This window comes from Notechis scutatus, chromosome 11 (genome assembly GCF_049901735.1).
Source record: "Notechis scutatus isolate UNSWTSFEM ecotype Mainland chromosome 11, rNotScu1.2, whole genome shotgun sequence".
NCBI lineage: Eukaryota > Metazoa > Chordata > Lepidosauria > Squamata > Elapidae > Notechis > Notechis scutatus.
Genome location: NC_142019.1, coordinates 9,284,654 through 9,301,059, shown reverse-complemented (window position 1 = coordinate 9,301,059; position 16,406 = coordinate 9,284,654). Strand labels below are relative to the sequence as shown.

Sequence of the window (16,406 nt, the reverse complement as noted above, 5' to 3'; positions counted from 1 at the left end):
CAGCTCTTAGGTCCTTGGTTAGCACTTTAGAGCTGTTAAGTTTTTAGCAGTCCCACACTGTGAATCGAATTTAGATAGATAGATAGATAGATAGATAGATAGATAGATAGATAGATAGATAGATAGATGAGATAGATAGATAGAAAGAAAGAAAGAAAGAAAGAAAGAAAGAAAGAAAGAAAGAAAGAAAGAAAGAAAGAAAGAAAGAAAGAAAGAAAGAAAAAGAATTCTTTATTGGCCAAGTGTAATTGGACACACAAGAAATTAGTCTTGGTGCAAATGCTCTCAGTATACATAAAAGAAAAGATACATTTGTCTAGAGTCAAGAATCATAAGGTACAACACTTGATAGTCATAGGGTACAATAGCAATCAAATCATACTAGGAAACAGTCAATATAAATCATAAGGAAACAAGCAACAAAGTTAACAATAACAGCAACAACAATTGCACAGGTTGGATAATGTAGTTCAGAAATAGGTCTGTATGGTATAATAGTAATTGAACAAAAAGTGCACAATGAAATATTTTAATAGCATAACCCTCTACATGTCTTCTGACATGTAAATCCATCTGAGGGTAAGCAAATGGGGTTAGGATTCTACCCTAGATGCCATTGGAGAATTTGGAGAATTAAGCATGTGCTTAAATATGTCCTTCTTGAAGCAAGTGATTTATTCTTTTTTAAAACAATTTTGAATTTTCACTGAATCTTGTCTCCATTGTGGATGTCAAAAGTTAAAAATAAATTATAAGATTGGAGCATGAGAGACAAAGAACTGTGTTGGCTATTTCTTTCAAAATCAACCCCTGTCATATTGTATGCTTTTATTGATAAAAAAAATCAGAATATCACAATCTATTGCAAAACATGTGACTTCTGAAATGCTCGGAAGTGAAGAAAGGGGGAAAAAAAACAAGTGAAAAATGAGAAAGTACTCTAGATGTGTGTATATGTGTCCATGTGTTTTGGGGATGGATGAATGCACACACAAATACACACACACACACACACACACACACACATTTTACTCTCTAATAAATGGGGACGTGGCTTCCATTTTGCTCCAAAATGGTCAAAGTTGGAGAAGCCCCGTTGATCGATTTTTCTTTTGAACAATTCGCTGTTCTCAATTTGTGGTGCTGAATTTCAAAGGAGCTGAGCTCAGTGACCAAAACTTACAGCTTCTTTTTGTCTTAATTCTGAGCCTAGGTTTAGTGGATAATAACCCTTTATCTTGAGGTGAGAAAGAGAGAAATGAGATTTAAAAAAAGCTCGGTCCTGAGTATTTTCAACGATATACTGTCCAAAGCCATTCATTCCCAAAGATGTGTGAATTTGTAAAGCGGGACAACTTGGAAATTCAATTCAATTATACACAACAGAATTTATGCAGAGGATGTGCTATTTACAAAGCTAGAAAGAAAATGCAGTGGGAACAAAAGTATCTTTACTGTAAAATAAATTCACTATGTCATATAGAATCCAGACTGTGTAGTAGTAATTGTTGTTGTTTAGTCTCTTCCATACCATTAATGCAATAAATCATCATAAATCATCATCATAAATCATTATCATCAACATCATAGATTTTTATCTGATGAAGGCAATTTTTTTCTTCTTGAGAGAATTCAGCAATCTTTTATATGGGATAATCTTCTTGGTGACCCATTAAAGCTAGTAATGGTATAGTTGACTTTAGTTGGATAGTTGACTTTAAGGAACTCTTCCCTATCTGCTTTTCTCCCAGAGGGACTACAACCTCCACTGCATCTCGGCTGGTAGGGAATCATGGATATTGTATGCTTAGCTTCTCTGGAGAGATGCCCAGTTGGGGGCATACTATTTAAGGAGGTCATGGGTAGGGGTAAAAATAAAAAAAAGGAATGCATGAATACATGGTTTGGGGGGGAAAAAGAGATGCTATACTTCCATCTGTATAATGAGATGATGCTTTTCAGGTTCTTTCTCACACAGAATGATCTAAACTGCAAGGGATTATTTTTTCCCCGTTGCAGTCACAAGTTTTTATTATCTCCCCAAAGATTCTTGGTTCCTGAGTGGGCTTAGGAAGTGCTGAGGTTAACTTAAGCACAGGGTATTTGGACAGAGCCTATTAATGGAGCTTTCAAAGGAGAGAGAGAGAGAGAGAGGAGGGAGGGAGGGAGGGGGGGAGAGGGAGAGATATGAATGAATTCTTTATTGGCCAAGTGTGATTAGACACACGGAATGTGTCTTAGTACATGTGCTCTCAGTGTACATTAAAAGAAAACATACATTTGTCAAGAATCATAAGGTACGACACTTAATGATAGTCACAGGGTACAAATAAGCAATCATACTAGGAAACAGTCAATATAAATCGTAAGGATACAAGCAACAAAGTTACAGTCATACAGTCACAAGTGGGAGGGGATGGGTGATAAGGAGTGATAAGAAGATTAATAGTAATAGTAATGCAGACTTAGTAAATAATTTGACAGTATTGAGGGAATTATTTGTTTGGCAGAGTGATGGCATTCAGGGAAAAAAAACTGTTCTTGTGTCTAGTTGTTCTGGTGTGCAGTACTCAATAGGAGTTGAAACAATTTATATCCAGGATGTGAAGGGTCTGTAAATATTTTCACAGTCCTCTTTGACTCATGCAGTATACAGGTCCTCGATGGAAGGCAGGTTGGTAGCAATTGTTTTTTCTGCAGTCCTAATTATCCTCTGAAGTCTGTGTCTGTCCTGTTGGGTTGCAGAACCAAACCAGATAGTGATAGAGGTGCAGATGTTAGACTCAATAATTCCTCTGTAGAACTGTATCAGCAGCTCCTTGGGCAGTTTGAGCTTTCTGAGTTGGCGCAGAAAGAACATTCTTTGTTGTGCTTTTTGAATGAAATTTTTGATGTTATTTGTCCATTTTAGATCTTGAGATATGATAGAACCTAGAAATTTGAAGTCTCTACTGTTGATATTGTGCTGTCTAGTATATTCAGAAGGTGGTCATGTTGCAGTGAGAGAGAAAAACAGAGAGAGACTTGAATGCTATCCATTAACATCAGCTCAATTCACTGTAAAGGAACGAGGCCCTGGATTTATTGCAGCCCTTTGTGAAGAGAGGAAGAGGGGAAAAAGTATGAGAGGAAGTGCTGCAGATGAATAGAACAAATTGATGGCTTGTAGAGGCATTGCGTGCTAGACTGAAGAATGATTCTTTCAATGAGGAAAGCAGGTTATAAAAGCAACCCCATCTCATGTAGTTTATCAAAAAATGAACACCGTGTAGAAATAATACTATTTCCTCTCTCTCTCTGACTTCTCCCGTATACATCAGATGGAACCATTGGCTCTTGCTCTGTATACTCAATATTGAGATTTGTTAATGTCTATTAGTTCTATTTACAAAAACACAGCATCATTGTTACATCAGTGCATGTTGCTCTTGTGATATTATTGTATAGATTCCACTGGCCTCCAAGAAAGTCCAGACAGCCGTGCATAGTGTTTTTCTATCTCTCTAAGCAATCATCACAGCAAACTATCTTCTCAACTTGACTGTCTACAGAGAGGTTGGATGATAGGGCCCCTCGTGTACAACCAACATTTGGAAATTTAGACATAGCATAGAGGAAATGGAATGGCAGAGGCTGGTTGGGATGACCTGGGCGTGGCACAAAAGCAACACAGTCACATAAGTAAGAAAAGTCCCTTTAATATCTCCAATTTTGCCCCCAATGTCCAGGTTACCTTTGGCTGGAGAAAAAACTCTCCCAGGAACAGTCTTTAAGTGGAGGAAATTCAGTCTGAAAACAAAGTACATACAAACTGTAAATAAAAATCCACACAAACCACGCTGCAGCAATTAACTTGACAGGGCAGGATAAGGAATTGCAGATTTGAAAGGCCAACAAAACATACACAGTTGGGAAGATGCCAAGAACTCAGATAAGCCTCGACAATAACAGATAACTCATGATTTGCTTCCAACAAGTTGCTGTGCGCAGCTTTCTTTTTTAAACATTGTGTTCCAGCTGCAGCTAATGAAGGGAATCAGGGCCCTTTCCTCCCCCATAAGCCACGCAACTCACATTGCTCTCTTCTCTGTTCCTCCCTGTGTGCCTAGGATGAAGAGGGGGTGGGTCTGAGTCTTCCTCCGAATTCGCTCTCCCTTGCTCTACCTCTTCCCTGGTCTGCACAGCCAGACTGTGCCCTTCCCCAGTTTCTTCCACAGCCAATGGAGCCACACTCCCACTTCCTGTCAGCTGCTCCCCCTCCCCCTCTGAATCAGATTCCAACAGGGGCATGACACAGGTCTTGGGTGACCTATGAAGCTCCTAGTTGAACATGCCTCCACAGTCCCTGTTCATCACTTGATTGATTCCAGAAGAGAAGGCTTGACTTTGGAGGAAAACATGACATAGGCATTGAACAACTGAGAAAAAAGCCAATTATGGTTGCCTAAAAATAATTGTACCCAGACAACACAGTTTGATTGAAATGGAATTTTTTTTATATTTTATATTAATAACACAAATAAAACTTTAAAGAGAGAGAGAGTTGGGATGGGTGGGGACACACATAGACACATAGACACAGACAGACAGACACAGACACACACAAATATGTGTATATACACACATAAGTATATATATCCTAATGAAGCATCCTTCCATCCTTAATTGTTACCAAGGTAATGACCCCAAGCCAGCCATCTTTAATTAACTTTGAACAGATCTCCCGAAATGAGATTCTCAGCAAATTGCTTGCCATACCTCTCAGACACGAAGCAACATCTGCAGATCCCACCCAGCCTGTCCTTATCTGTTGGCAAAATAGTCATCTCAGTGTCCTGAACATGGAGTGGTGCTCATTTTAGGCCAACCCTGATCTTTCCTTGGTTCCCATTCCTTCTACGCTCATTGCTGTTTCTCCCCTAACAACAGAGGGCATCTTGTGCACAGAATATCCCTTTCTCCCAGGAAGAAAATCAGCTCTTGACAGGGCCACCAGTGTGAGGAAGTTGGCAGTAGTAACAATGGGTCAGAAAGTGTTTCATTTTATGAACTCCAGAAGGAAACACTCATCTGGGCATGCTAATTTTGTTCCTGCTAAGCTCACAATGGAGAAATATCCACACATTTCCACCCAGATTTCAGCGACTGCCAGAAAGCTATTTTGCAGAGTCCTTCAGAGGAAAGGCAGGCCTCGTTGTTGCTTAGCAACTGCCAGGCTCGAGTACATCCAGGTCATTCCAAAGGGCTTGATGACTATATTGTAATGATTGCTGGGGCAACCTCTTTATCATGTTGTCCCCTGCTTCTTGGCCAAATGGCTGCCATTTGTTAGGGAGCCACAAACAAGGCAGGCTTTTGACACCTAGTTCTGCTGCATTGAGAGGAAAGGATTGTGGAGAAAGAACATGGACTCAGAGGAGGACATGGAAACCAGGAACTCATCCCAGGAGGAAACATTTCTCTTGGATCTCCCTAGCAGCTCCCATACTGTTGAATGAAAGAGACTTTGCTTTGGAATTCCTTTCAAAGAGAAGAAGGTGTGGTTGAAATATCTGCGGGATGAGTGTGTGGTAGCTCCTTCTCCTATATTTTATGTCAAAGCCCTTTCCTCTATTGTGCAGCTTCACAGGTTTCCTATCCTTCTAATAAAGCTTGAAGGCAGAATGCTGGAGAAACCCCTATACTTTGTCTTCCCAGTAGAGAAGGCTTCAGAGGAGGAAAGAGATGAAAGCCCAGCAAACTTGGAAGGACTCCAAAAATAAGACTCCATTCATAGGGAAAGAACATTTTTGATACTCCAAAGCAGATTTCAGCATCCTTTTGGTCAAGGTCGTTTGGTGGACTTGGGACTCCTAAGCTAACTAACCGGTACATTTGATTGTCTTTTGGAACAAAAGTGAAAAGATGGAGCAAAATCCTTCCTGAATGGAAAGAGATGGGTCAGATGCCCAATGCTACTTGACTATAAGAAATGGCATTTGGGTGAAATATTATTTTGGGGTGTCGTTTGTACCTACACCAGAGGAAATGGAGCACCAGCAATGAATGCGGTAGTAGAAAGCTTGGTCATATATTTTAGGCAGAAACTAATGGCTTATAGTTAAGAGTTACTAAACAGCCTAACCTCTTAAGGATGACATTTGCCATCATGCAATTGAAGATCTTATTGGTGACCTACAGAAGATGTATGATTTGACAAGCATGCTATTTATCTCCTGTACATGGCACAGAGGGGGCACTTGTCCAGAGTTGAATATTCTGGGCTCTGTAGGGCTGCATTCCCACTGCATGATCATTCCAAAAGCTGATGTGCAATTTTTAATTTTTTAGGTTGTGGTCATTCAATGCACTTAACTTGAAACTCAAATGCTCCATCGCCAATGTCTACATCTTACAGTGAACAACCAAACATCTTGGGTTCATTCAACTTGCTAAGCCAGAAAAAAAAAGCTAACCAATGTTTATGCTATTTGCTACTAGGTTGTGTAAGTAACCTGGTCAAGCAAGTTGTGTGAACACAGCCTTAATGGGATAGAAGGGGTAAACAGTTGTATACTTCATTGGGGAGAGAGACTGTTTACTTTTAATTAAATGTAGATGTCAAATCCAGTGAAACCAAAGTTAGGTTTTGTCCTGCCACTACTTGTTATATTTTGGAGCATGCTATTTCCAACTCATAATAAATAGCTCAGCTCTTGGATCAGAAAAAAAAACTTGTGTCCCGTCCCCCCCAATCTAGCCCAAAAAGTTTGGGGTCCACCTGCTGTTTATGCCCCTCCCTTCGCAAAACCGCTGAGATCTTTTATGAACTGACTTGATGGCAGAAGGAGGAGAGGCCAAGAACGCGGGTGGAAGGCTGGTCAGTTTGTTCATCCTACAATGGAGTCCTTGACCAAGCACTATTTACTCCCCTTGTCCCCCTCTCCCTTAGGAAATATGACCTTACTGGGTTTGCTTTCATTGTGGGCACTTCATAAAGATGCTGTGAGTTGGGAAGATAAAGAGGAAGGGGGGAGGGCAATTGAAAGCCAATTACGAAGCAGTAAACTGCTCCAGCCCTTACTGTTCATTAAGCAAGCACAAAGCAACTTTAGTTTAGAGGTTGGAAGGGTGGTGGCGTATTTTTCCCCCCTCCAAAGTAGATGGGGCTGGAGAGAAACATTTAAAAGATGTCCTTGGCTTGGAAAGCCTGGACCATTAAAGGGGGATGCAGAAGTAATGAAAACAACTGCTTCTATCAAGTCTAACACTGCTGCCTCTCGATTTATTGATATATTTTCATTTCAGAGATATGATCTTTTGCATATTTACCTTCTTGGAAAAAAAACAAAACAAAACAGCTCCAGGCCAGACTGTTTCCTTTTCTCTTTTCCCATGAACTACTGAAGAGAAGCAAGAGAAGTTTCTGTATCTTCATTCCAAAAGAACAGAGCAGCATTTAGAACTTCCAAAGGCTATGCAAAGTGTTAATTAAATGTAATGTGCATCTCTCTCTCTTTCTCCCTCCCTCCCTCCCTCCCTCGCCCCCCCTCTTTTAATAGGGGTTGGTCAGAAAGAAATAGACTCAGCTTTGAAAAAAGAACAGTATAGCTTATCCAGGGAAAAAAGACTTGGGAAAACATAGTATAATTTCATAAACAACTTTTGCAACTACACTGAGAATCTTTTCTGTGTTTTTCACCCCTACCAATTCTTCTTAGTTTAATGCAAAAGAGTAGCTTGCTTTCAAAATGTGTTCAAACGTATTTCTGTATGAAATTCTCTTGAGTGAAATGAAGACAAGTTCTTGGTTAGCATTGTCTCTGGCTCCCATAACTTTCCAGCTTTATACACCTTTCTTCAGTCCCCAATTTTGAGGAGGAATTTTCACTTATGGATTTGCTTTGATAATTTGGGAAAAATCATGCTTTTGGGGAGCATGTTGGAGAGGTTCTCCTTTCTCTGCAAACAACCTTTGAACAAACTCTACAGCCCTACAAACTCTGTCCACAAATTTAGCAGAAGATTTCAAAAAGTCATTGTGGTCACTACTGATATTGCCCACTAAGGCCAACTGAGTTTCTATGTAAGAATTGTCCCAAAGATGCTTTTTCAAAAGGCAGCTGGACTTCCTTTGTTTTTTCTTGGAGATGTTTTGCTTCTCATCCAAGAAACTTCTTCAATTCTGACTGGATGGTGGAGAATGGAAAGATTTATATTTCTTGCACTCATCTGGTTGCTAGCATTCCCTCTGACTGCATCCAGTCAGAACTGAAAAAGCTTCTTGGATGAGAACTCGAACATCTTCAAGCAAAAACAAAGAAAGTCCAGTTGCCTTTTGAAAAAAGCACCTATTGAGAATCTCCATAGACACCAAACAGAATTAAAACTAATCAATGCCCTGTGGCTGAATTCTACTCAGGATGCAGAAATATTACCTTTTGTTTTTTTAAAATTCCCCATTATTCCTTTTTTATTTTTCCACTAATGGATCACTGAAAGCATCACTGATGTAGTGACATTACTGGAGAAGATGGATGAAAGCTGAAAGCTGGATATTTGTGCATGTTGGTTTGTTAATTTCTTCCGAATAGATGAGTTAAGCCAACCAGAGGAACTATGACTTTATTTTGGAACTTGCTCTCTGTGTGCGTGCCTGGTATTGATTTAAGTCTGAATTTGATCATCTTACATCCTGGAAAAGAATCATTTCTCCTATGTTGGCGTAGTTCTTCATTTTACCATAATATAAACCCCTACATATTTTTCCTCTCTTTAAAGCAATTGCATATAGAAGTGACATTAGCTTTGCTAGAGAGTTTCAAATAAACCAAACAAATCAAGCAGAGAATGTCACTTTAAGTATGTATCAGTTGATCATCACAATCTTGTGTTACATTCTCTATGGTCTGTGCCTTACGATATAATCAAATCCATACATTTCCAGATTACAGATCTCCAGGAATTTGAGAATGTGCAAAACACAATTATTCATGCACATCACCACAGGAAAGGATGGCCAAAGATTCCACCCCCCATAATAAACAGAGTTTTCTAAAAATAGAATAGGAAAGATATATTGAACACCCACAATGTAGCAATAAATTCTTTCAACATCAGTCAAAATGTTATTGTCACTGATTTTTTAAAATGAAAACGAAGGGAGGGGAAGCAAGACAAGGAGAACATAAAATAAACAATCTCAACAAGATAGTAGTATCTTTAAATGCTCCAGTAGGCAATATTTTGAATGGTTGCTTTAAACATCTAATTTACCTTTCACAAAACCAAAGAAAACTCCAATAATAATGGATATATCTCCAATATATGTATATATTATAATAAATGGTTTCTGCCATTTCAATCAGAAAGGGCCATCAAACAACTGTCAAACCAGACGGCAATGTTAAGATGCAGGAAAATGTATCACTGGGGGAAAAATAACATAGGGGTTTGCAGCGTTTGATGCATTTCAAGGCTAACATTGATCAAAGGTGCAATTATATCTTCGAGTGATGACTTAGTTTTTTTTCCAGATGATGATTTTGATGATCAACTACAGAAGACAAAACAGCCACCTATATTAATAGTGGTGTAAACACAGTTAATAGAGAGGCAGTCTGATTCAGGTAAGGCAACAGGCTAGAACCCAGGAGTCTGTGACTTTTAGTTGCACTTTAGAAATGAAACAGCTGGTTGATTTTGGGCCAGTCCTTCTTTCTGAGCCTTAGGAACTTCTGAAAAATGTCATCAAGAAAATTGCAAGGAGTTTTCCAGACAGTCACCAGAAGTCAAAATTGACTTGAAATTGGGTATGTGCGCACACTTACACACACACACACACACACACACACACATATATATATATATACACACACACACACACTGAATGCAGAAGAGGAAGATGCCTTGGGACTTCCATGCACAAGGGGCACCACCTGGTTTGTGCTGCAGTCCCACATCTTAAACAAATTCGAATGTGTGGTGATGGGTTACCATATCTAAGGCCATTATTTACGTCCCTAAGCCAGCAGTCACTACTGGCAATAGCAGGCATGGGGAGCAGAGTCCTTGAAGTGACTCTCGAATGTTTAACTTCTGAAATTTTTCCAGATCGAATTGGAAAATTCGCTTCTCTCATCTAGAATTTTAACTTGCCACAATGCCTCTTACAGACGAAACAAGCTGCCCATTGCAGTTTCAAATCTGCACATCTTTTAATTCTCCTTTTTCTGGCCATAAATTTAATGCTCTATTTTCTGGCCATAAATTCTGTTCATCTCATTTCTGCACGGGCTGAGACTTTGCTGTAGTTCACTGTGAGATTTCTAGGTATTGCACTGCATACTGAGGGGCATGTGCCTCTGTGTACATTTTTTTGTCCTCAAGCATCCATAATATAACCATTGTATGTCATTTTCATGAACGTAGACCTGCTTGGGTCAACCCAAAGTAATGCTCAGGTTCAATCTGATTGGTGAACTGCATTGCAAGATTTGGAGAAGGGAATAATTCCATTTCGCTCATTACTGGTTGGAAACAGCAGTCACAATTTTAAGATGGATGGTGCAATTGCCTCTTTTAACCCTGTGAAATTGTTCTTGTGGAGCAAGTGAAAGCAATTGTTTTTGCTTTCTTTAGATGGCTCTTTTATTTTCTGGAACCTCCTTCTCTCTCTTTTGCCAGATTTCTCTGTTTTTATATATATATAACTCAGCTGTACAGTTCACAGGTGGATTTTCCCTCCTTAAGTGAATGCACATAGTCAGGGGAATGGGTGATTTATTTGGGGATGAATGTGAATTTTAATTGCACAGAAATAATAAACCTATTCAAAACACCAAAATCAATAAATGAAACCAAAGCACGAACTGATTCTATAATATACTGATTCTATAATATACAATGGTCAGGTAATTGCTGATTATACAATGTCAACCAAGCCAATACTTAGTAGCCAAGGGAGGTAAGTAAACCTGTCCTTTCTCAACTCAAGATTGTCAAATTAAAATTTCATGTAATGCACGTGTGGCACTCTGAAGCAGCGAAGTTTGAAATATGAGGTGATTGTGGTATCCTAGGAATAAGGAAGCTCTAGAAACGAAGTATTTATTCAATGCCATGGAGAAAAAATAATAATTCCACAAACAACAAAACACAACCAAATATTTATAAAATATTAAAAGGGAAAATATATAGCTAGTGCTTTATGACATGGAAAATAATCTATCAAATTTTATTGATAGCCAAAGTTTCCTTACAGGCATCATGACCAAACAATATTTTCCAAGCTTCCCCCCACCCACCCACAATTAGACTGTTGTAGATTTATCTGCTATTGGAACATTTTGAAAGAATTATCATATAGCCAGGGCTATGTATAGAAGACAGATTAGAAAAAACCAGCAGATTCTATTATTTGGTATGAAAATGTACTGGGTTTTTTTCCTTCCTTCCTTCCTTCCTTCCTTCCTTCCTTCCTTCCTTCCTTCCTTCCTTCCTTCCTTCCTTCCTTCCTTCCTTCCTTCCTTCCTTTCTTCCTCCCTCCCTCCCTCCCTCCCTCCCTCCCTCCTTCCTTCCTTCCTTCCTTCCTTCCTTCCTTCCTTCCTTCCTTCCTTCCTTCCTTCCTTCCTTCCTTCCTTCCTTCCTTCCCTTCCTATTTCTATTCATCATACTTGTCAAAATACACATAGAGGTTTACTAAATCTCAAAAGTGAAGGAATCCACTCTCCAGCAATGCAGGAATTTAATTTTATGGGCAGTTGGTGCACCCATTTCCTCTAATTATCCATAACAGTTTGGAATGCTACAAAATGAGTTTTAGTAGACACCAGGCAGTGACAATTTAAAACAAGAACCATCATAAAAGCCAATATATTTGCGCAACATTTCAAAACAAATTAAGCTGTTTTATCTTTAACAAATTAAATGTTTTACCTTTTTTTTTAACCAGTTTTGTAATCTTCACAGTGGTCTTTAAGGCTAAGCAATCTTATTTTCCTTTTGTTGTGGGATAACTGAAGGAGTGAAGGGTGAGTGGGAGTGACTCTTCAAAAAATTCTTTCAGAATTCATAACAGAAGCAATAACTGAGTTGCCACCTCCTGGATATATCACTGAGTCATCAAATTTAATCAGTCCATTTCAGGGAAAATGAACTGAATGGAACAGTTGAATTTATTTTTGATGTCACTTTTTCCAAAAAAGCCCAAACAAACGGCCTCACAGTTCCCAGTGTACAAAAGGGGTGGGAGTTGCTGTTATCCTTCAGCTATAGATGTATTCCAGCAATGGTTGGAAAGAGAGAAAGCATAACTTTCAAAGGTAGAAGAGCAGGACTCACCCAAGACAGTTGGGAGTCTAAGATACAGCAATAAATATTGACTTCTCAAATCAAGTTCTAAAGTTCTCCAGCACAGGACTTGAGACAAGACATTCTGTAAGTGTGTTGCTCTCTGACTTTTGTCTTCCTCTGGAAGGAACACCCAAATTGATACTGCTCGTTCTTTGTATCTCAAATTAATTACTCGAGGCAGTGACTGATGGAAGGACTAACCATGGATAGCAGCACAGGCATCTGCTTTGCAGAAGGTGTGCAATCCTACTTTATGATACTATTTTAGGACTTTCAAGCATACCTATATATCAGAATTAGAGGACTATGGAAACATGAACCATAATCGGTTTATCTAATTCAGCAATGAAGCACTTATGACCCTCCAAATCTGGCTGAATGATAACTCCTGACAATTGCTCAACATTGACCATGCTGGCTGAGAGATGCTGGGAGTTATCATTCAATAATACCAGAAGAATCTCTGCTTCTCCACCTCTTGATGGCAGTTCCCCAGGCTTATAAACCATCGATTTCCTTCTCCCCCCACCCCAATCCTGGAGAAGCTGAGAACAGAGCTGGAGCCCTTCTGCATGAAAAGCAGATGCTCTCTGACTTGGTTATGGCTGTTTCCCAACCAGACCTTTTGAAACTGGATGCTTTGTCCCAGCCTTAGCATAAGAATGGTGTCTGAATCTGTGTAATCTGTCACATACACTGTAACGGCCAAACAGGTCCAGGCAAGCATGCCTCTTGGTTTGTCTTTGTATTAATTTCTTTTTTCAAGTAATGTTCTGCTGCACTACCATCTAGCGGTGAACATTCAGTCTTGCTAAGGATCTTGTCTCTAAAAGCCAGCATAGAAGCTGACAGCCAGAGAGATCAATCAGAATAGAGCTGGAAGGGACCTTGGAGGTCTTCTAGTCCAACCTCCTGCTCAAGCAGAAGACCCTATACCATATCAGGCAAGTGGTTGGCCAGTCTCTTCTTAAAAACTTCCAGTGATGGAGCACCCACAACTTCTTGTGGCAAGCCATTCCACTGGTTAATTGTCCTCACTGTTAGGAAGTTTCTCCTTAATTCCAGGTTGCTTCTCTCCTTGATTAGCTTCCATCCATCGTTTCTTGTCCTGCCCTCTGGGGCTTTGGAAAACCATCTTCTTTGTGGCAGCCCCTCAAATACTGGAATACTGCTATCATGTCACCCCTTGTCCTTCTTTTCTCTAGACTATCCAAACCCAAATCCTGCAACCATTCTTCATATGTTTTTGTCTCCAGGTCTTTATTCATCTTAGTTGCTCTTCTCTTTTCCAAAGTCTCAACATATGTTTTGTAATGTAGTGACCAAACCTGGATGCAGTATTCCAAGTGTGGTCTTAACTGGTGATGGATTTGGCTGAGTCTTCACTCAACGATGGAGCTTGCTGGATGAGTTTTGACTTGTCACTCCTCTCTTTGCAGAAAGGATCTTCATACACTGTATTTTTCCACAAGTTCTCAGAAAAACAGAAATTTAATTTAAATGATGATGATGGCAGTGGTGGTGGATGATAAGTGCATCAATCTATTAGTGCCATCTCACCGCATATCCTCCAGATAAACTGATCTTCACCTTTCATATTTCCAGTTCACCTGATCAAAAATCACAAGAGTCAATCCAATGAACACAGGTAGTTGGGAGAATGCTGCCTTGTGCAACCCTTCACTGCAGCCCCCCATTCTTATGCAAGCCTGATTCTCTTGAACCAACCAGAATATCAGTCAATTGTTTCATGTGTTGCAACCCTCTAAACCCGTGATGGTGAACCTATGGCATGCGTGCCACAGGTGGCACGCAGAGCCATTTGTGCAGGCATGCGAGCACCAGCCAAACTTATCTGCACTGTGCATGTGCACGTCTCCCAGCTGATTTTTGGCTCGATTGAGGCTGTTTTCGCCCTCCCAGAGGCTCAAGGGAAGCCTCTGCAGCCTTGGGAGGCCGAAAAATGGGCCTTCCAGAAACACCGGAAGTGCCAAAACAGGCCTATTTTCAGCCTTCTGAGGCTCCAGAGGCTTCCCTCGAGCTTCCGGGAGAGCGAAAACAGCCTCACTCAAGCTCCAGAGGCCCTCCAGAAGCTGAAAACAGGCACTTCCGGTATTTCTGAAAGGCCCGTTTTTCAGCCTCCCAAGGCTGCAGAGGCTTCCTTCGAGCCTCGGGAGGGCAAAAACGGCCTCAAACGGGCTGAAAATCAGCTGGGAGATGCGCATATGCACAGTGCAGGTAAGGGGGTGGGGGTGTTGCACGTGCATGCACAGGGGGGCAGGGCACATTACATTGTTGGTGCTGGCATGTGAGTGTGCACACGCTATTTCACTTGTGCACGCTTTTGGCACACCAGAACAAAAAGGTTCGCCATCACTGCTCTAAACCATGGCAAGTTCCAAGGGACTCACTTACTAGTGCTTGATCTCTCCTTAGGAATGAAGCCCCAAGAATATTTGCATTTGTTTACAAATGTACTAGTTGAGGAGCTCAATACTAGTTGAGGATGAAGAAGGTATTGGGTTTACAGTTAGGAGAAAGTCAGCTTTCCCCTAACTGCAAACCCAGTTCCTTCTTCATCAATGTTAGTTTCATTATTGATCTATTAATTTATGAATTCATTACAACCAAGGGACATATTTGTAATGGTTGATAGTACCCCTTCTTAAGGCAAGAGATGCTACAGTACATTATGTATTATGCATATGTGTATATATGTGTATGTATATGTGTGCCTGTAGGTTTTATTTTAAAGCCATATGTCTTTTTTACTGAAACAGTTTTAGTATTCTCTTTCTATCTTAATTTGTTTTTATGGAATTTTATAAATCATTTGGAAATAAATTAAAAATGCTCCAGAATTCCACTCTCATCCCCGTCCTCCTCAGAACCACTATCACTGTTATTTCGGTATTTTGGCAAGTCTGAAACAGACCTGATATATTTTGGGAAACTTACATTATTTAAAAAAAACACAATCACAACAAGAATCCAAAGGAATCTGGCAACACCTTTTCTGACAAATACACTATATTAAATATAAACTCTTATTTTTATTTTTGGTTACCATAGATGAACATGGCTCTCCTTGTATGAAGTCAAGAATCAGTGACTGGAAGAGATCATAGATCATCCAGCTGCACCCAATAGACAACTTTCAAGCACAGCCTGGAGTACTCTTTTCTACTTGTTCCCTTTTCTGCAACAAAGTTGGATTAGGGTTGTTGTGTTTTTGAAGTCTTTCATATTTTGGGGGTGAAGGGGTGGAGATGTTTGAATCTGAATTTGCTGTACAGTTACTTATCCTTCTACTTCAATTCTTCAGTTGAAAGGCATCCCTTATTATACTGTGAGCAGCCATTTTGTAAATAGAAAAGTATGATGAATAATTTCAATAAACAATTCTGGGAAACAAATGGAGAATATTATTATAGTTGGTCATACGACCAGGTGTTTAAGTTGAATTTGGCATTTTTAATCCACCGATCAAGTCCTTCCCAAAGACCTGGGGTACACAGATGTTGTTTGATGGTATTAAAGGTATCATTGCAGGATGTAAGCTGTACCATGTAAAGCTGCCTTTTGCTATTGACTGAGGGGGATTTTGTCAATGCCAATGGCATTCATTAAATGTATTATTATTATTATTATTATTATTATTATTATTATTATTATTATTATTATTCATGATGATGATGATGATGATGATGATTTTGGCTTCTTCAAGCCAATTTTTGAATCCTGGGGACTCAAAATGAGCAAATCCCTTTGATTTTCTTGTCAAGAATTTTAGCAGTGGCTTGCCATGGCCTCCACCTTCCTAGGGCTCAGAGTAAGCGACTGGCCTGAGGTCACCCAGCTGGCTTTGTACCTAAGGTGGGACTAGAACTCACAGTTGTCCAGTTTTCAGCCCGATGCCTTATCTTTTTTGAACTGGATGCTTCCATTTCAGCTTCCATGCCACATCACCTTGGGAACTTATCTATCCATACCCCAATATTATCAGATACATTTCTATAAGGGGCAGAGAAGCTTCAGGAAAATCGAAGAATTGAGATGTGCCCAACCAGGCA

General features: G+C 39.8%; 1 long non-coding RNA gene across 1 annotated transcript in view; it reads left to right on the top strand.

Moving 5' to 3' along the window:
• The window catches only part of LOC148129699 (uncharacterized), a 53,613-nt gene extending 37,655 nt beyond the window's left edge, over window positions 1-15,958 (top strand). Inside the window, exons 2-3 of the long non-coding RNA XR_015750793.1 lie at window positions 9,516-9,608; window positions 15,406-15,958. This is a non-coding gene — a long non-coding RNA (uncharacterized LOC148129699). The remainder of the gene's footprint in view (window positions 1-9,515; window positions 9,609-15,405) is intronic.
• The last annotated feature ends 448 nt before the right edge of the window (window positions 15,959-16,406 follow it).